Here is a 22,285-nt window from a genome sequence, read left to right as displayed (position 1 = left end):
CAGACCCTTCAGTGCACAGGCTGACCCTCTAACCACTGAGCAACACAGGCGAGGGCACACCCTGAAGTTTTAAAGGAAGGCTAGCTATCCCAAATAGTGTAATGGGCAGAGAGACAGATGATTTTTTTTTTTAACAAAGAATACAAAAATAGACCCATGCCCATTTGGGGATTTTATAACTGTATAATAAAGATTATATTTCAAGTAAAAAAAGTAACATTTGATTGTACAATAAAGCGAGACATTGGATAATCTTTGGGGGAAAAGGAAGAAGTTGGCTGCCTACATTACAACATTCATAAAATAATTTATTGGTGGATTAATATTCAGGGGTAGATAAAAGTAAATCATAGTTATGAGTACACAAAACAGTTTATCCTTGAATTAACCATTGCATTTTCTATGTAAACAACTATAAACCTACTTTGGCTAAATATATGAAAATGAAATATGTAAATAAGAGGATATCATCTTAATTTGGGGGTGTGGAGATTATTATATTAATATAAGACCAAGACCAAAATATTATATAAAGAAAAAAAGAATAGATTTGGCCAAAGATCTCATAAAAATCAACAAGTGAGAAAAGTATACATAAAAGTCATGTAGAAGGCAAGCAAAGAGAGATATGCAAAACACAGACAACTGGTGCCCAGAAATAGCACCTCACACATTCACCAGCCGTTTGTGTGTCTAATTTTTAGCAACAATCATAGAAATACAAATTAAGAGTACAGGATATTAATTTTCAGCGATTAGATTGCCAAAGACTAAGCTATTAATACCAGTTTTATGACGAACATGTGAATAAATAGGCACCTCCTGCTATGTGACACCACATTGAGGGAGGAAACCTAAATATCAGAATGTGAAAAGTGCTACTTCTGATGTGGCAATTCCACTGATAGTTTAACACTCAGCACACACACACTGTTTTATTTTTATTACATGCATGCCTAATATCTCTTGAAGAACCTTTTCTACATGTAAAGTTTGAAAAAGATAATGTTCATCAGAAAGGGGTCAGATGAAAAAGGGCCTCTATGTGAGTGGTGCACCCAGAGCAGCCTGATTGCTCTATGTGCGGAATCCACATCAAGAAATTTTGGAAGCATAATTTTTTTGGTACTTGGGCAGCTGGTGATGGTTGGTCCTGGAGCCCCCCCCCCAAAAAAAAAAAGTTGAATACACTATTGTCATACATGGAATTTTATACTGTTGTACATGAAAATGAGGTTCTCTGCTGTGCTGACACACACAGATGTCTGTAACGTCATGGTAAGTCACAGAACGGAACATGTGTGAAGCTATTTTTAAGATACTGTCTGTCTAGGTATCATGCAGACTTCTAGATACTATTGTACACATACACACAGTATTCTACTAGACACACAAACATGTACACACACATCTAACTTCCAAAAGTCTGAGAGAACATACAAGACACTGGCCACAGAGGATGGGAATTATGGAAATGTTTTCTTTCATTTGCTGCTCTTTTTTCTTGTATGCTGAATTATTTATAGGTAGCGATTCCTCTTCTTGTGATATAAACAGTGCACGTATTTAAAACTTAAGATGACAAGGCTGTGGAACCTGAGTACTTTTTATAGTGCTGGCACGATGCCAAATTATTTCCAAACATGTTGGGCCAGTTTGCTGCATCGAGTCCCATTCAACCATATCTCTTCAGCCTCTTATGAAATTGAGCTCCGTGCTAGAGTTCTAAGAAAAGGGCAGGGCAGCTCCTGGGCCGGCCAAGCGAACCACTCCACCTGTGATGTGACCAAATTCTTTCTCCTCCTCTGCCTGCCATCTCCTGAGTTCCTGTTGACATCTGACCTCCAGCAAACACAAGGGGAGAAAAGCCACCAGTATCAGAAGTGAGATTCCAACCGGTCAGTTTTGCTCTCCATTTAGGCTACTGGTAATAAGTTTAGTGACTACTATTAAGTAAGGGAAAGTTGCGATTACTTGTATTGTGGGTTTCAGCCACCCGTCGAATTCCCTGCCTGATTTCTGAGTCCCCTTAGTGTGCAGATGTTGGCCACACCTCCAGTGTGCTAACTCCCTTTCCTTCTCATGGTTCTTTTAGCACTGTGCAATTGAGTGTTCTTTGTGTATATCGAAAATTGTCTCTAACATCCTATTAGAATATAAACCCCCAAGATCAGGGACGTTCATGGTTGTTGTTTTTTTAATTGATCTCAGAGAAGAAGGGAGAGAGAGAGAGAGAAACATCAATGATGAGAAGGAGTCATTGATTGGCCATCTCCTGAACGCCCCTATTGGGGATCAAGCCTGCAACCCAGGCATGTACCCCAGACCAGAATTTAAAAGAATTCGCTCACTAGAGGATATTTTTCCTTTGATCTTTTTAGAGAGAGTGGAAGAGAGAGGGAAAGACAGAAATATCAATGTGAGAGCAACACATCGATTAGTTGCCTCCTGCACTCACCCTGACCAGGACCCTGGCTGGGGAGGAACCTGCAACCAAGATACGTGCCCTGGACTAGAATCAAACCCAGGACCCTTTGGTCCTCAGGCTGATGCTTTATCCACTGAGCCAAGCCAGCTAGGGCTAAACAGGGTCTTTTATCCCCATGGCAAAATGACTGATGTCTAACAGTCTTTTCAAACAGCCACCAATGAGTTAATGCAAACTTTTTAACTGATGGCAGGCTTTGAGCATAAGATTTCAAATTGAAAAGATTAGTATCTTTCTTTGCTCACAGTTTAGAGTCCTTGGATCTCAACATTGGGAGTCCATGTAACTCAAACACAGATCAAAGGCTTTCCCGTGCTCCACAACACCCCCGAGCATTCCCTGGCCTCGGCCTAATCAAGACCAGCCCCAGAACTCTCCGGGCCACAGCAAACAAGCTTCAACTTAAAAGGCTTTCATTTTTAAAATTTGAACTTACATTAATCTAGAATCTATCTCATGGTGACTTCCATTTCTACCCTAATCCTGGTTCCCCAGCCCCCACCCCAGAGCCTTGTAAAGTAAGTGCAATTTCCTTACCATGTGGTGGACGGACTTGAGTCTGCCCTGATGATGCTCTGTAAACCTGGCTTCCCAGGCTGACTACATTCAGTCCTCAGACCAGTGCTGCGCATGAGCATTTTCATATCTCTCCTTCCCTGTTTCTACCTTTTGGAAAGAGTCTGGTTTGCCAATGACCATGTCCCATCGAGGTGACAGCAGTCCAGGAAATGGGGTCATAGGTTACATTTTGCTTTGCAGAGGTTTATCTGTTTGTTAGTGATGTCCAGAGACTCCTCACTCAATTTAAATGTGGAAATTGTGTTCACAACAGCAGGGACCTGAAGGACAGGTTGGGAAGGCTTCAAGCTCTACCCATTTGATGCAGAGGGAGTCCAGGTCCAGAGAAGGCCGACCTGATGTTGGAAAAGGAACTTAGGAAATTGTTGAGGACTTGGAGGTTGATGGGCAACATTTACAGTGGTCAGAGCATGGGTGAGGGTGAGCCGAACCGTGCTGCTTATGGGTGAGGGCACCTGGATCCCACTTTCTCACCTTGAGTTGAGTTCACTTCACATAATATCATTTAAGGACTTAGTTTATATGACCTCCAATTTATTAAACAACATCTTCTTCCATAAATAATGGCTATCATGATTTCATTTGATGTAACCACTTGTATGAAATAGGCACAGGTGACATTCAAAACCTTTAACAACCGTCTGGGTAAGAAGGAACCATAGCGGACAGTGGATACAGACATGGCAGCAGACACGCCAGGTGAGCATTGTCAGCCCTGGAAACAGGTATTATTGCCATTTACAAACAGGGAGACAGACTCAGAGGGTTCATGGAACCAAATACATTTTCATGTATTTGAAATAGGAGGATATCTTGAGTGTTTGGGGGAGACGGAATTTTCTGTCTGCCTGTCTTAGAATAAGATTTAAGGGGGAGCATCATGTTCTCAGAATATAATCTGCTGTGACGTCAAACAATGAAATCCTGCCTGACCCTCCAGATTGTCACCACGGACATGGTATTGGACATGGTATTTCAGCTGGGCGGGACCTGGCCATTAGGCTGAGCTAGAGAGGAAATGAAGATGATGCTGTGGGAGGGGGGGTTAATAAATGCATTCCTCACACTGTGCTTGTCTCATGGAGAAAGCCCCAGAGTCAATACTGAGAATGGATTTCGAATCCGTGAGTGTTGTGAGGATGAATGTTGAAACTTGAATCACACGTTGGTGTTAAAGTCATTAGCTTCCGGGAATTTATTTCTGAAACGCACAGAATTCATAAGCTAAGCTGTAATTCTAGTCATTTATACTAAACACACACCTATGCCATTTTTAAAATTTAAATGCACACAATGCTCTAAGCCTCTAGGCATTTGTATTGAAATAAATTTCCGTTCTCCTGATACATGTGCCCTACCATCTATGAATTAACTGTCCCTGCATTACTGATGGGGATAGACTGCTATTTCTGTATAATTTCCATTTGCATTGTATTAAAATGTTCAAGATGCATTTTCTGTGAAAGAAAGTATCATTTTATAAAAGTATTCACTATTCCCCCATATGGAGATGGCAGATGCCGCTCATATAATCCTCAAATTATTGCACAGAGTGTCTTTAGGCTAGCAGACATATTTCCTGTGTTACAGCATGGAGTGCTCAGTGATCACCAGCGTGTGTGATCAGTCTGTTCTCCAGTGACCCATCTACATTTGTTTGCTTTCACTCCATGTGCCTGTGGTGTCATTCCTAATGAGAGACTTTGCTCCTTTTCCTTCCCTTATTTTTTCCAGAGGCATAAAAATTAAAAAGAATAATGAAGCTGCTTTATTTTGTTGATTTAGCAACACTACCTCTGCATGATTTTAAACTTTTCTGTGCATGGAGGACTTGTGAAAATGCAGATTCCTGGACCCAATTTAGGGATTCTAACTTTGAAGTTCTCAAGAGGAGCCCAGTAGCCTGCATTTTTGACAAATGCCCCAATTTTTTTTGACAACTGTAGAGTGTAGGTCATGTTTTGAGAAATATTGCTAAGTACATTAATACTACAAACACAGTTGTAGTCCATGTAAATTACCTTTCCACATTCAAGTTGCCACTGAGTCAACCACATCTTACAGGTTTTGTTTTACTTCCCTTCCAACCTGTCCCTGTGCATTCATCCATCTATCTTTCTGTTATCATCCACCCATTATCCATCCATTCACTCATCTAACCACCCTTCTATTTATCCACTTGGCTTCCATCCATCCATATTTTTAACAATTTTTAACAATTCCTATTGCCAAGACAAATGATCATTTGCTATGAAATGCCCTTACTGATTTCTGGTTAGTTGCTGTTCAGCTGCCATTTGAGAGCAAAGGTTAAATTCCTTCTTAACTATAGGGAATAGCAGCTACCCAAAGTGGGTGGTACAAAGCACAATGAGGGGTTACATGAGTGGATTTTGTTCTCCAAGCAAATTCTGAGTTTTTACTATCCTTGTTCACGCACTCTGTGGGGAAAAAAATTGGTCACATTTTTATCTTTTCAGTAATATCCACATACCCGAATAGTAATCACATTCATAAAGGGCAATTTAATGTAAATGGGTAGAAATAGGCTCTGTAGATGACCTCGGAACAATGAGGGAAGTATTGCAATCCACACAATCTCTCTATTCAGATAGTCAACTTAACTTCCTTTATGAGGAATGGCAACTTTGCTGGTATCTACATAGAATATGGTGATAACTAGTAGATTTTAAGTTGTGCAAGTTTGGACTTTTAACCACCTTTAGCAAGCTCCCTTTTATGTCTTTTTTTGGAAGAGGGAGAGTGGAAAGACTGAAAACAGATCTCTGATATTCTACCCGGATCACAGAGAGACATGGTCTAGGGTATACAAGTCATCTATCAGGTGTCCCTGACCCTCTGTAAGTGGCAACAGCTCCCCTACTCCCTGAACATCCACCCCGGTCCTCCTAGGATCCTTCTGAAGATAATGGCCAGGTTCAGATAAAACTGAACTGGAAGACAAACGGCAACTGTGGGTAACAGGTGCCATCCTTCAGAGAGAGCTGCATTAGCTGCCCAGTGATCGGGTAAGTGGTGTCATCACTAGGACCAAACACCTGACACCTTACGAGTCTCCACCCCAAGGCCTTTGGTGATAGAGCCTCACAGACCTTAAGCCACAGCACAAGGAGAAGAGGGCGACATTTCACCAGGCAGATACCATCTGTTCCAACCATGGCCTTCAGAGGGCAAATGGGTTTTTCTTTATAAGTAAAGCAATTTTATTCTTGAATTGTACACAAAAAGGTGACCTCTGTTATATACATTCAAAAATATGTAGAATAACTGACAATACAATTTCTGTTTCCCTTCCTCTATTTTTAGCAAAACTAATCACATTTTCTTAGATTTCTGAGTGGCTACTTAAAATTTTTTTCTATTATATTAAAACATGTAAACTGTGCCAATTTGACCATTTTCAGAGTACAGTTCAGTAGTATTAATTACTTTTATCATGTTGTGCAATCATCACTGCTGTTAATTTCCAAAACTTTTTCATCATTTCAGAGGCAAGTTTAAGTCCCATAGATAGTCCTAGACTGAATGAAGCAGGTAGGAGAATAAGAAGCAAGCTAAAATGGGTGATCAAGGTGATATATTTATTAGGAATGTGGAACTCGGGTTTTTGAACTAAGGGTTAAGCTCAGGTTCATATCTATGCTCACTGGACCTGCCGGCTTCTGAATTTGCCCCTTTTCTTTGGAATACCTTCTCCTCTTTCACAGCATCTGGATGCCGTTGGTATTTCCCTTGTACTGCATCCCAGAGGCTCTAAACCTGCCCGGCGTTTTGTGTTTTGTTTTGTTTCTGCTGTTACCTTTTCCAGAGAATGTGAGTGCCCCATAGCAACGTGCAGTACACCCCGGCAGCCACCCTGATGCATTATTTCAGGGCTTCACCACCACAGTGGCTTTTTCCTCTTTTGACCGGAACACACCCCTTTTGATCTATAAATGAGACTTGTCACTCGTGGCAGAGCTGGTGCAAGCCCCACCCCTGTCAGCAGGAGCAGTAGGCAGACAGGTGTGAGGTTCAAGTTTGGGTCAATTCCTCTGGGCCTATAGCACATTTACAAGTCCCTAATATCCAACTGGAGCCCACTGCAGAGGAGCTGGAGGAATGGTGGGCTGTGGCTCCTGAGTTTCCCCTTTGCTCACGCCCTTCCATTCCCCGTGTAATCCAGGGCTGATGGAGTGGATTTCTCTGAGGATTCTGCCGTTGTCAGTATATTTGTATCTATGGAAACAGTAAGATGCTTTTGTGAATAAGGGGGGAAGAGGAGGGAAGGAAGGTGTTTAAACCTCCCTTTATAAATTGTCAATGCATAAGTTATTTCTGGCTTTGAACATTATTTTTTAACAAACACATATTTTTACCATATAAACATGCAGGAAACACTCTTTAAGAATTATACCCTCTAGGGTCTATAATGGGAGTCGTATGGTTTCATTTAGGCACTAGGGGAAATCCTGGGCGACAGAGGGAAGAGAGCGCAATGCAAGAAAAGTGTGTGTGTGTGTGTGTGCATGCATGCATGTGTGTGTCTGTACATGTGTGTGATTCTCATGGAGTTACTGCTATTAATATTTTTGTCACGGTAGTGTGGGGAAAGGCTGGATTACAGTGGATGGACCTGGAATTTGATGCTAACACATCTGAAGCCTTGGAAGCAAGGAAGTGAACATTGTGGGCTCCAGTCTATCCACTGGGCATAGCAGGTGTCCCAGGGCTGCTGGCATTCCTGCATCCTAGCGGGTCCTGGGCTATACTGATCCTCTCAGGCAAAGGCAGGGAGCCCAGCTGGAATCTTTTCCTCAATCTGGGAGGGAGATTTTGATGTTGGTGTATGAGGACCGGAGCATAGAATCACAGACATGGGCTGGGGTAGGGAGGGAAGGAGAGAGGGAGGTGGTGAAAAGGAGAGAAACATGAAGGCAGTGAGAGGCGTAGGAAGGACACCTGCAAGGGTGCACCCATAGGCCCCTTGCTCACACCCAACCCCAACTTCCCTCCCAACCAGCACAGCCCTAAAAGCTCTCTGAGCTCTCAGATTTTTCTGTGGAAGAGGCATTTGTCCACATTCATCTACAGTCAGACCACATCCAATGAGAAACATGCGTGCTGAGTTATATGGAAAAGAAGGGTGTGCTGACGAGTCCTGCCCACATTCTACCACCTGGATTAGCCCAGCTGCTGGTGGTGCATTCATTACTGTTCCCACCAGCCCCACGGAGCACATGGCTATTTCGGTGGGGGTGCAGATGGAAGGGCAGCCCGGGCTGTGATTGGGCTGAAGAACTCATGATTGTGTGACATAAGTCATGGTCTCCGAGCAGCTCACAATCCTATGTCACAGAGTATGGAGAGGGAACTGTGAAAGGACATGGGAACATGACAGTCACAGTCACACCTGGCTGGTCTGGGCACCAAAGAGTGCTGTTCTCTATCTTGCTTCAACCAATGTTTTCCCTCCACCCAATGCTCGCCCTCCCCCCCCCCCCAAGCTCCCACCAAGATCCAAGCTCCCACCAAAATCCTGGAAAACACATAATAAGATTAGCACGCATGGTCTGGTTGGTTATTGGAGTCAGCAACAACAAGAGCCAACATTCATTGAGTGCTTTCTAAGTGCCAGCAATCATGCTCGGTGGGGTTGTGCAACAATGGCAAGGCAGGTCCGACCTGTCTTATGCTGCTGCCGAAGAAACCAAAACTCATGGAGGTAATTGGGTGACAGAGCTCAGGTTGAAACCTAACTCTTCCCCAATGGCCTGGTACACAGTTCACTGAGCTTTGCAGTGAGATTCTGCTCACCGAAGAGGAGCAGAGCAGGAGGAGGAGACCTGGGCTGGCCTGGACCAATCCTGACACTCTGACAGCAGGGTCATTGCAGGCAGGTGCCCCCAGACTTCTCTTCTTATCTGTAGAATAGAGATGATGGTGACAGGGGTGTCCATAAAAATTTATGAGGTACACAGTGACCACTCGCTAAATTCTAGCTGCTGTTATTATAGAAAATGAAAAGCAAAATAGCAGAGAGCATAAAGCTGAAGACAGATTTGATCTTAACATGGGCACAGTTTTGCTTTGCTAAGCCTGGAAGGGGCCTGGAGGAGGATAAGAGCAGCCAATTAGGATGGGGTGTACGGGCATCTTTGCAGAGCTCTCTCTTCCAGGACAGGTGGTTGTCATCACTACTTTGCATAGAGGAGCCCTGCACCTCCTTTCAGGGAGCAAGCACCAACTGCACTTGAGTTCTGTCTGCAGAGCCCACTGGGGACTCTGCAGTAACCCCCCAGATTTCAAATCAATTTTGAGAGCTTCCCTTCTTATAGCCACCTGAACTCCTGTTTTATTTTGGTTTCGATTTACGAAAATACATAACAATCCAAAAAAAAAAAAAAAATGTGGTCTCTGAGCAGCTCACAATCTTATGTCAACAGTTACTGCCTACATTTGCAGTGGTGGGCAAAAGCAGCCTCCCAAAGAGGGCCCCGAGCAGCCATCCACTCAGATACAGTCTAGGGATTCAAATGTTCGTATTTCCCACTTGAGTGTGAAGATAAAGAAGAAAATGAATCAAAACAATTCAAAGTTAATTTGATAGTATTTAAACATATATATATATATATATATATATATATATATATATATATATATATGCCTATACAACTGAACTACTGAATGTCGACTGGTTACTATGATGCGCACTGACCACCAGGGGAAAGATTCTCAATGCAGTGCGCTCCCGCTGCCCTCCACCAGGGGCAGGCCAGCCAACCTCACGTGGCCAGGGCAAAGGACCCCACCTGTGCATGAATTCATGCACTGGGGCTCTAGTTAGTTATATATTCTTGTTTCTCTTCTGATTGCTTTTAAACAAAAAGGGAACTTCTCTGCCTCATATGCATGAATTTGTCTACCCCTGATCTTGTACAAAACCCCTTGAGGATGTATGAAGAATCAGTAGCCCTGCTGGGGTCTTTCTTGTTGGAAGACGAATAAGCAAAGAAGCCTCTGACATTTCACTGACGTTTTGTTTTAAGTCCTTTTTCTCCACCTCAAGTACATTTTCTGCTGAGATTCTGCAAAAGGACACCAGAATGAGGGATGAGTCAGAACCCATGTACTAATAATTGTATTGAGCCACATGGGCTGTGACATTGAATTTCGTGTTTCACAGGATTTGCACATGGCACCTGATCTGTCTGTGCACGAGATGCACATGGGAGTGACAGAGGGGTTGCTGAGTAACCCCTTAGACCAGGCTCTGGATGCACCAGGATTAAGAATCTGAGCATTTTTACATACTTAGTGTGGAGTAGAAATGAGGTTGGGATTTGGTTCCTCCAAGGGAAAGCTTCATCCCCCAAAGTTCACAAACTAGGGGTGCAGCGTACCTGTGAAACTGCAATGAAAGGAAGTGTCATTAGTCACAGGTGCAGAGCCTTGGTTCAGGGCATGTTGGATCTGAGCCAGGTGAAGGTTCCCACAGATGTCCACGTGGTAGGCTCCTGGGGGAACCCAGGTGTTGGCTGGCGGAAGGAGTTGAACAGCTGAGGTAGATGCTCAAGCAGGGGGTGTTTAGCTGTGGAACAGGAACCCTGTTCCAGACCCCAAACATCAACTCAGCAGAAAAGGCCTGTTGCTGCCTCCCAGGGTCAGGAAGCAGAGTCCATGCCTTGTTCTGCCAGGTGCAAGGGCCTCAAAAAGTCCTCCTTTCTGAGGGTGTGGCTTTTACTGCACTGCTCTTGTAAAGAAAGGTTTTACAACCATGTAGAGGGAAGGGACACAAGGAAAGGAGGAAAACAGAGGAGAAAGGGGTGTCCTCCCCTCCCCTCTTGTAGTAAGAGGCTGGGATTGGGGTTCCGCTTCTTCATCCTGCTGTGGGTCTGTGGATGTTCTCTGCTTCACTGCACTCAGTGCTCAAAAGATCCCCCAGGGTGTCCCTGGGAGGACCAGAATCTCCAGTAACATGCAATGTCTAAGAATGCTGCAATGACCTCACACCACTAGGGGCATCCCTGATGACCCCTCTGTCAGAGCTGGCTGAGAAGCCAGGAGATAATCAAATTTGGCTTTTGCATTCCACTTTTAAGTTATCTACAGTAATAAAAAAAAAGAAAGATGCAAATTGACCGTACCTCCACAACAACTACCAACCCATCAGGAGTGAGAATGCAAATTAACCCAACAAAGATGGCAGGTTAATTTGCATAAGCAGGTGTGGAATAAAAATTGAAGGGTCCGACCTGAGCAAAGATTGAAGACTGAAGAGGCTTGGCTTCTCCACTGTGGCCAAAGTAAAGGCCTGGGTCCCAGGTGCCGGAGGAAAACCTGTGCAGGCAGCCAGGGTAAGGAAGACCCGATGCATGAATCTTCATGCAAAAGGCCTCTAGTTTATTATAAAATGAATCTACCTGCCCAGCCAGTGTGGCTCAGTGGTTGAGCATTGACCTATCAACCAGGAGATCATAGTTTGATTCTCGGTCAAGGCACATACCTGGATTACAGGCTCAATTTACAGTTAGGGGGGCATGCAGGAGGCAGCAGATCCATGATTTTCTCTCATCATTGATGTTTCTATCTATCTCTCCTTCTCCCTCTCTGAAATCAATAATATATATATATATATATATATATATATATATATATATATAAAAATAAAATAAAATGAATCTACCCTATTCTGAAATTAGATTTGTGGTGATTTGGTAGAAGTGCCTTAGCCTGAGAGGGAAAGATCAGGGCTGTGGTCCAAGGACTCCAGGAGTGCCCCGCAGGGACCAGCCAGGGGCTAGAATGAGGGAGGCCCAGGACTGGGCCACTAGGACTTCCTTTAATCAAGAGCTAACGCCTTTTGTTTTCCTCTGGAAGGTCCTGGAGCCTGAGAGGCCCTGCCTTGTTCATGACAGTGGGGCTTTGTGCTTCTCTGTGAAATAAAACTTTTATCTCAAAAGGGAAAATGTACCCAATGCAGGATGTCATAATCGCAGTATTCAGATCTTTCCCAACTCTGGTGGGAGGGGAGGAAGCTGTGGCTTCTCTGGGGCACAGGGAAAGTACCAGAGCAGTTGGCTCCTTGTTCCTTTTTCTCCTTTCTGGATTTCTGTTGTAAGGTATCAAAGATACACAGGAAATTTAATTCTGAAACTTGGCTTTGACTTATTTTTCCATTTAACCCTTCAAATGTCAGGAAAGACCTGACTATGTGGCCAGGGGAAGTAATTTTGGGTGAAATTCCCACATGTTTGGGTCAGCACGAGGAGGGGAGGAGGAGATGTAATACTCTGCTGCCAGCCCAGGCGTGCCTCCTGGGGAGAGGCCCTCTCTGTGTGGACATCCCTGGGAGAAGCTGGCTCTCCCTGAGCACAGGGCCCAGACACTATCACAGCCCCCTTTCTGTTCTTCTGAGGCCCTGGGGGCTGGCACCCCTGGGCGGCCGCAAGACTCAGCAAGTCCACCAGAGTCTCTGTCTCACTCTGAGGGGATGCTCAGGCATTTTGGCTCAGCCTGCACTAGTGTCTTCTAGAGGCCTTGGCACAGCCAGGCAACAGGCCTGCACAGAGAGGCAAGGAGGGGTGTCTGTGCAGCCACAGCCCTGAGAGATTGTGCTCCTGATACTCATAGGAGGCCTGCCCAGGATTAAAGTGACCGAGAGTATGGAAGATGTGTTTTTAGGACTGGGAACTGCAGTGTGATGGCCTGTGGCCTGGCCTAGAAAAATATATATAATGGTGTTTCTTCAAAACCAAACAAAACCCCCTGCGCGGCCTGCGTGTGCCTGCAAATTCCTGGGAGCAGAAGGCAGGTCTGTTTCCCTGGGCCTCTGGCTAAGGTTTCACCCAACTCACTTCAGAGCAGTTGGAATGAGGTCACCGCCTGAGTGGCTGGGCCTCGGGGCGGGCTGATGAATGGGGAAGCCTTGCCAGTGCTCTGGGTGCTGCCAGAGTCGATTCGGGACTTTCTGGTTTGCCTTCCCTCCCAACACAGCCCAGCTCACCGAGGCTCAGGAATGGGCTTTTGGAATCAGGGAGACGTGGGGCCCTGCATCCACGCCACCTTTGGAAGCCACCGGAATGGAAAATCTGTCTGTGAATGTGGGGACACAGCAGAACATAGAAACCATCTTAGAAAAGACACCAAGGCCACCCACCCCTCAGCAGGAGAGGGCTTACACACTGTCAGCCCTCTTTGGCTGCCTGTATTTGGATTTCCTCAGTGGTGGGAGGGGCCATCCTTCCTGGTACTGTCTCCCCAGCAGATTCACTCTCAGAGGAGCAGCCATTCTCCCCCAGCGCAGGGCTCATGGCCTTTGTCTCTGCTGGAGGCCGCGGCGCCCCCTGCTGGCAGTTCTCCAGGACTCCCCCTCCTGTTCCTCCTCCTTCTGTTCCTCCTCCTCCTCCTCTTTCTCCCTTTCTCTTCCTCCTCCTTATTTCCCTTCCCCCTAGTCTTGCTCAAAGTCTTGGAGGCCCTGTCAGACCCCCAGAGGTGAAGCAGCCCCCTAGCCCTGCAAAGGCAGCTTTCCCCGAGCTCAGAGTACTGAGGAAAGAGGGGTTTGCTGGAAGAACTCGGCTTTTTCAGCTGGGCAGAGAATCCTGTGCTTGTGCCCATGAAAGCTTTAGGAAATTGACTCATTTAACCTTTCCAAAGATGTTATCCAAGCTACCAAGTCTTGGCACTTTCAAGGCACTTTAAGTCAATTTGCCAAAGGGCTTTAGTTGGGGATTAAATGCAAAAATGCTAAAATTTCACTTTTAAAAACACAAGGCCTAAATGCAATCTAAGCACATTGGAACACTATGTCACCCAGGCCCTTGGAAGAGTCCCCCCAACACCCCTCCCTGCCATCTCTCTCCCACACACACCCCACCCCCCATTTGTGCAAATGCTGCTTGCCCTGAGCTTCAGGAACCCAAATCCTGGGGACTTACTTTTTCTGGCAAGCAACCTGAACGTCTGAGCTCACAGAGGGGATGTTTCAGTCCCCGAAGGATGGAAGTCAGCGTGTGTGGAAAGCCGACCCTCCCAGCTCTGGGTGACCTCACAGTGGGCGTGAGACCTTGTCTTCTGGGTCCCCTGGCCAGCCGATCCCCCTGGAGGGGCGTGCCCTCTGCCAGGGTCCAGCGCAAAGTAGGTCCCCAATACTGAAGCAGAAAAGATTGCATTTGCCGAGGGATCCACAGCAAGGCACTTGGCCTGCAGGAACCTCGAATGGAGGCCTGGTGTTCAGAAGGAAAAGATGATGCAGCCCTGACATGGAGGCAGAGCAGGCCACCGCGCCACCCACCACCGCTGTGTGCACACCAGCAGTTTGCTTCTGGGACTGAGCACCCGGTGCTTGGAGCTTCCCGGCAGCTCTTCAGAAACGCGTGAGTAAATATTTCAAGGTGCAAGAAAAGGGCCCTTGGAAACACAGCCTGTTCTGTTCGGGAGAGACGCACAGGAGGTGGCATGGCTTTGGCGGCAACACCCGTGATTATTTTTCCGATTTGAAAACCTGTGCCCTTCCATTCGGACCCGGGAGATGGTAAACACTGATTCCCACGTGAATTAAATTAGTGTGACAGTCCCCTTTGATGGTTCAAGAAACAATAGGGTGACCTCTGGCTGACAAATTGTGCCTTTGCTTAATGCTTTGATTATCTGTTAAATTAAACACAGTCCAATTCAGAGCCTGGACCCCCACCTCATACTTAATCTGCGTTTGTTACTTTGCCCTCTGCTCTGTGGCTGAGTGTGTCCCCCAAAGAGATTAAAAACAAAACAGAACAAAACAGATCTGACCTGTCACAAGCGCTGAGTTTGAAAAACCACATGACCAGATGTAATGTCAAATTAGTGAGTGAGAGGAGAGAGTCCGTCACAGGGTCTGGTCGTTTTCTATTCATGCAGACGGCCTTTTTTCTGTGATGAAAATGCTCTGAGGAGCAGGCCTGCCTGTGCTGTGCTCAGAGGGAGGGGAGGGCCAAGGAAACTCCCTGCTCTAAGGTTTCAGCAAAACCACCGAAACGAAAGCAAATTCTGCTCCGTCCAAATGCGTCATGTTTAATTCAAGTGCATTTCATTCACTCATCCGCTCTGTAAATATTTATGGGAAGCCTAGTTTGTGTCCCAGGCGGCCACCTCCCAAAAGGCAAGGAAGGATCCTTCGGAGAACTCGGGACCACCGTGTGGCAGAAATGCTCACTGCCCGTGAGCTCAGTATGGCCCTTTCCGCCCCCGACGCGGTAATGTGGTGACTGCACACACCTGACCTCAGAGCTCCAGGGTGGTTTGTGGTGGTGGGGGTGGTTGTTTTTAAATCAAACTGCTGTTTAATCTAAATCTTAACACTAAATCTGGAATCTCTCAAATATGTCAGTGGTATTTACCAGATGATAGGAGTCTTGACTACACAGAAAGAAAATAAAAATATGGGTGTCCTTTCATTCTTCTCAGTGTCACCATAATCAACGCCCTAGCACATTAATGGAAGTCTCTCCCCTCCCCCCTCCCGGTGCCCTCATTCTCGTAATGTAAACAGCTACTAATAGCCCCTATTCCTCTTTGTTCAAACAAACAATAACCTTCATAACTGAGAAGGAAATTAGTGTATGGAGAAAGCCTCATGTGTGAGTGCTTATAGCTCTTTCTCACCACCCCCTTCTCCCCGCCCGGGAACAAAGTACGATAATAATCTCCAGAAGAATTCACATTTAAAGTTTCTAAAGCAAGGTCTGTCTTTGAGAATGCATAGCCACTCTTGGGATTGAATTGTAAATATGTTTCTTCTCCGCTGCAATGTTCTGAGAAGCTGCAGCTGGGACAAGAGAGTGGTCGGAGGTGTGGGGAGTCGGAGTCCCTAGCTTTGGTTGTGTTCCATTTAGGGTAAAACCTTGGGGGTGGGGGCTAAACTCCTTCACCAGGTTAAGGGTTTATGGTTATAAATATCTGAGGAATGGAAATGAAAGATGAACTGGAATCTGACCAGAAGCCCTGATTCCTTCCAGCGTGAAAGGACCGGCCTCCTGCTTGACCTCGGGGCATAAGAAAGCTCAGTCTGATTTGAATCTGAAACCCTGGGAGAGGCAGGAGAGACTTTGCAAACTATTTTGTTGTTGTTGTTTAGTCCTCATCAAAGGATCTTTTTTTCATTGGGAGTGTCCGGTGAAAAACATCAATGTGAGAGAGGCACAAGTCAGTTGGTTGCCTCCTGTATGTGCCCTGACTGGGGCAGGGGATTGAACCTGCAACCCAGGTACATGCCCTTGACCAGGAATTGAACCCACATCCCTTCTTTGCTCAGGCTGATGCTCTAACCACTGAGAACTTGGGCCAGGGCTGTAAACATTTTTCATTATTCTGTGGAATAAATTCAATTTGGGTCTACATTTCAAGAATAATCCATTTTCAGAATATCTGCTTTACCTCATTTGTTCGTTATGTTTTGGCCAATTGACCTCCAGGAAGTCATTGGAACAAGACAGAGGAGCTGTGGGTCTCAGAGTCCAGTGACCTGAACTGAAGCCCCAACCTTGTAATTACTTTTATGTGAACTTTAGTACATGACACCCTGGAAGGTTCTCTTGGCTCATTTGCACCACGGGAATGATGGCCATCACACCACCTGTCAGGCTGGGGATCATTAAGATTCTCTTTGGCTCCCATATGTATTTCTTTGACAGGGGCCTTTCTAGGTGCCAGAAAAACAAAAATATAAGACACAGTCCCTTTACTTAAAGAGAAATGCTTCTTGCAGAGAGAGGCAGATAAAAATGTTGGGTAAAGCATAGTCTTTGATTTAAAGGGATTTGCAGTCTAGGGAAAGACAAGGTAAATACCTCATTGATCCAGTGCATATCATTTTAAAATGCAGTGAAATTTGTCACCTGCTGCAGTCCCATCTCCTAATACCAAAGTTTAGAGGAGAAGTTCTCCCCCACAACTCCCCACCTTCCTTGTTCCCTGATGGCGAAAGCTTAGCCATGGGACTCGGCTGCCTACACCAGGACTTGGCAACTGTGGAATGCTGCAACAAACAAAGGAGCCATTAGAATTTGTTCACAGACACGTAAGGGATAGCCCTCATATCAAGTCCAGCACAGCCCCGGCCCCTCTTTGCTGGCCTCCCTAGCAGCCCGGTTCTGTGCATCTCACAAGTCCGGTTTGTCAGCCTCCTGTGAGCCAGTTATCATTTTAACATCTGAACATATCCAAGAAGCTCAAACTATTTAAAATTTCATTCAGATGGGATTCAAAACGGCCAAAACCATTGACAAAGAAAAACAGTTGGAGAACACACCCATCCTGATTTCAAAATTACTACAAAACTACAGAGGTCAAGGCAATGTTCAAGAGCATAGACTTGGGAGTCCAGAAATAAGGTCAATCTAAGGTCAATTGATTTCCTACTAGGATACCAAGACCACTTACCACATAGTGCTGGGACATCTCCAAAAGAATGAATTTGGAGCCCTATCTCATGCCATATACAAAAATTAACTCAAAATGAGCCAAAGAACTATACAATACAAGAGATAAAACTGTAACTTTAAAAAGGAAACACAGGTGTCAGTTCTTAGAACTTTGGATTAAAGTTTTTGAGATATATGATACATGAAACACAAGCAGCCAAAGAGAAATAGTAAATAAATTGACCTTTATCAAAATGAAAAACTTTTGTGCCTCAAAGAACACCTGCCATGAATCGAAAAGAAAACCCACAAAATGGGAGAAAATATTTGCAAACCATATATCTGATAGCATTCTAATATTCAGAATAAATAATCCTACACCTCAACAACACAAAGAGCCCAATTAAAGTATGGGTAAAGGACCTGATACATGTCTTTTCAAACAAAATTGACAGTTGGTCAATAAGCACCTGAAAAGATGCCCGATGACTAGTAATGAGAGGACTTGAAATCAAAAGCAAAAATGTTTCTCTTTACCTCCCTCTTCCCCAATTTCATTCTACTGGTATAATAAGAGGCAGTGGATGGAATGCTGGCCTTCGGACTGAGAGAGAGAGAGATAGAGGGAAATTGTAGGTACTCTCTTTCTAATATGATCTTGCTGTGTTCCAAGGAAATCAAATAAAGGAAGAATGTAAAAATGGATCACCTACTTTATTTTGTATGATTTTTGCCAACACATTCTGTTAAAGATTTAAAAATCATCATCATCATCATCATCATCATCATTCTGGTTCATATTATAATTGCTTTTTCAAAGATAGAAACTCACATATTTGAGAATTCAGCCACTTGTCTTTGCTACAGTATTATTGATTCATGATCACTAGGGTTGGAAATCATTTATAATCCCATGTACAAATCAGTAGAGAGCATGTTATTTTCTGTGCAGATGGAAGGCCTGCACGGTCCCTAAACTGCTCGGCAGGAGGAGGTTAGCCCTGACTAGGTGGTTCAATTGGCTGGTGTCGTCCTGTGTACCAAAAGGTTGCTGGTTCAATTTTTAGTTAGGGCACATGCCTGGATTGTGTGCTTAATCCACAGTAGGGGGTGTGCAATAGGCTGATGATTGTGCTTTGCTCCCACATGAATGTTTTTCTCTCTCCCTCTCTCTTCCTCTCTCTCTAAAATTCAATAAAAGATATTTAAAGGCACAGGTTATACATTACAGGGATGAGCAAGAGTAGGTCTACAGTTGTGATACAAATAAATAATATAAGAATACACTCTGTTTCATATATCCACTACTGTAAACCTACAGAGAAGTATATTCTTCCCTGAAGTCACCCCTCCCCATCCCCAACTTCATCATATCCTGACTTTGTGTTCATTATTCACTTAACTTCCTTTATAATTTTCCCACATTGCTAAATATCCTTAACCATATGTTGCTTAGACCTGCATGTTTTTGAAGTCTCCATAGGGAAATACATTGTAGACAATGCACTTTTAGATTGAAGTTTACGTTTGGGATGCAATCCACGGATGCTGATATATATAGCTCTGTGTCACTCATTGTTATTGTGATAGAGAATTCCATTGCATGAATATACCATTATCTATCTACCCCTGAAAGGATTTTGTTGCTTTTTATTATGTTATTTTAATATTATTCATATATGTAACAATTATTATAAGCTGTAAGCATTTTCTAAATATAGGCTCCAATACATAAAAGATTGAACTGGGGGTTGGTTAATTTTCTACATAGTTTCTTTGGAAACCAACTATTTGACAGATGGAGTTATTGCCAATCTCCTTTATTCTTTCTGGGCCTCCCTTTAAACAGTAACCTCATTCCTCAAGCAATATGTCCTCCAAACTATGACACCAACTCGATGTCAAAGCCCCAGCAATATCCAATGATGTCAAAACATCACTTTATGTCAAATGTAATTTAACCTGAAGCCGAGTTTCCTTCATTGTAATGATAATATCATTTGCCATCTGTCTTTTCTCCACTTTCCTCATTTTGGTTATTAGAACAACACCCCAAGTGGTGCTGGTTTGTTAAATGGCAGGGCCACTACTGATGTGGGTCTGTTGTAGGGAGCAACCTCCAAAGAAGGGTCCAAAGCCCTTTGTGATGCACAGAATGTTGGTTATTGAAAATAATCAAGACATTCATGGGTTCAAACAGGCCTCAGAAATACCATAGCAACAAATGAACAGTAATTGCAGCATTACAGGCTGTTTCCTCAGCTACACTCTCATGCAACCAGCAGGCATGCTGTGTCCTTAGGTGGAGCTGCCACCATCCATGGGACCTGGGTATAGGCCCAGACCAGATGGACTTGGCATCCGGGTCCAGGAGGAAGCATGGGCATGCACTCTCATTTCCAAACTCTCCGTTTCCCACCCGCTTATTCCCATACACCTCCTCAGCACCAACAGGGATGTTGTAGATCTGGGCACCCAACATCCCCAAGTCAGTTCATCCAAGTCACTGAAGAAACTACCTGTGACCCCAAAGTTCTTACCTTGATGAACATCCAGCTAAGGCCAGTCCAACAGATGAGGCTGTGAGCAGATGGTAAGAACATAGTCCATCTCTCCAAGACTAAAGTCAGGAATTAAGAGATAAGGGCTGTGGCTTTTTCCCAGTTAGTTTTGGAAATGGACACACCTCCATTTCCTTACAGCAGAATCAATAAAGGATTCACAGAGTATGTAGGATTCCACCATGACTGACAGCATCATTCTCCATAATAATCTCAGGAAGTTGCCAACATGAGAAGGAAAGACCCCATTTTCCAGGAAATCCTTTGGTCTTACTCATCTCAAGGGTGTGGCAGGTGGTTAGAGATGCCCAGGTTAGGGAGGGCTGCCGAGGATGGAGGTTCTTTCCCATTGTCTCTTGAATGGTATAAACCCTTCTGGAAAGATAGACAAAAACTGAGAGCAAGGGGTTGGGGTGGGAGAAACCAGGCAGTAGAGGGAAGAGAGCAGGCAGAGCCCCTCTTTGTTGTTCCAGCTTCCCTTTTGGGTAGTGGCTTTGTGTCATTCAGGTCACCATGATTGTGCAGCACTTCCCTGCACTGAGCTAGGTTAGTGCTTTTCTTTCCTTTGCCATCTTTGAGGGTGACCTGGATGCTGGAGGTTTTACTCTGGGCATCTCAAATTCACTTTGTTTCCATGGTTACAAAACTCTGTGCTCTCCCTGACCCACAATGCATCAGGGGCGCACTGGCTGCCTGAGAATGATGAGATGGTTTTCCAGATGTGCAGACCTCCTTAACCCACCCGAATATTGGAAAGCCAAGGGCCTCCTGTTGCATTTGCTAGCTGGCAATCCTAATTTTAAGTTGAGTATTTTGCAGAGAACAAAATAGAATATTTGTACTACAAGTTACAAATATTGAGGTGTAATCACCCAATATCAAGGGGAAAGGTTGGAATGTAGGGCAGTGTCAGCAATTGCTCCAGGGGGCTGTGTTTCCTCTTGCCCAGCTCAATCACTTGGAGAGAGGCAACCTGGTCAGGGAGGCCCTGTGCTGTGATGGCCAGAGGCGAGGCAGCAGATAGAAGGCTCTGCATGTAAGTGTTTTTCCTACAAGCCATGGATAACTTATTTTCTCCCAACTGCCATTCTCATGTCTGTAAAAGAAGTAACTTGCATGGGTTTGTTGAGAGGATACAATGAGATAAGTAAAGGATTTGCTACAGTATGTATTATGCACTTGATAAATGATCATTACTATTCTTAACGCGATTTTTAAAAAATCATCGATTCCTGTGATACAAACAGTGCAAAGGATGTTGGTGGTATTTAGAATGAATGAATTGATGACTATGATAATGGTGGTGGTTGTGGTGATGATGATAAAGATATTGAGGTATTAAAACGTAAAGCCTTTCATGTAATTTTGCCCACATTTGCTCCATGTAATGAGGGCAGTAGCATAATGCTTACGAGTGGCAGTCCTGGAGCACAATGTGTGGGTTCGAGTCCAGACATTGTCTCATCATGGGTGTGAGATATGGCTGACTGAACCTTCACGTGTCTAGTAAAGTAGAGATGAAGATAACACACTGGCTGATGAGAGCTCTGAGTGCACGGATATTTGTCAAGGTTCAGACCAGACACACACAGCACAGGAAGAGCAAGGACATCCATGATATAGCTGAAAACCACTGCGTCTTCCTCATCCCTCACCCACCTCTTCACCTGCCCCGTGAGCTGCTGCTTTCTGCCTCCTCAGAGGAAATCTCCAGCCGGTCCTCAGAACCTTTCTACAATAATAGCTCTTGAATCATACAAAAATGTCACTTCTTGGCATAATAACAGCCTATTTCAGAAGTTCAAGTGCCCACCCCTCTGATAATATACCAACACTTCTATTTAAAATAGAAGTGTCTCTCTTTCCCCCACGTTATACTGGCTTAAGAGTGCATCTGTAGCACTCTTTTTAATTAAACTTTTTATTTTGAGATGATTATAGATTTTCATGCAGTTATGAGAAATAATATAGAAAGATCCAAGAACCCTTTATCTAGTTTCTCTCAGTGGTCAATCTTGCAAAGCTGTTATCACAACCAGGATACTGACATTGATACAATTCACTGACATCATCCTGATTTCCCCAGTTTAGTTTGTACTGACACCTAATAGAAATTTAACAAATAGCCATTAAGTGAATGATTGTACATTGTAACTATCTATTATCTATCTATCTATCTATCTATCTATCTAATATATATATATATATATATATATATATATATATATATAAAAGCCTAAGTGACCGACTGACCGAAT

General features: G+C 44.3%; 1 non-coding gene across 1 annotated transcript; it reads left to right on the top strand.

The window, feature by feature from the left end:
- Positions 1–1,030: 1,030 nt before the first annotated feature.
- LOC118708562 lies at positions 1,031–1,164 on the top strand. Its single transcript, XR_004984635.1, has one exon. It is a non-coding gene; the product is annotated as a U11 spliceosomal RNA (small nuclear RNA).
- The last annotated feature ends 21,121 nt before the right edge of the window (positions 1,165–22,285 follow it).

The sequence above is a fragment of the Pipistrellus kuhlii genome, unplaced genomic scaffold (assembly GCF_014108245.1).
Source record: "Pipistrellus kuhlii isolate mPipKuh1 unplaced genomic scaffold, mPipKuh1.p scaffold_m20_p_6, whole genome shotgun sequence".
Classification (NCBI taxonomy): Eukaryota; Metazoa; Chordata; class Mammalia; order Chiroptera; family Vespertilionidae; genus Pipistrellus; species Pipistrellus kuhlii.
Note: the sequence above shows the minus strand (reverse complement) of the source record. Positions and strands in the feature narration are given on the sequence as shown.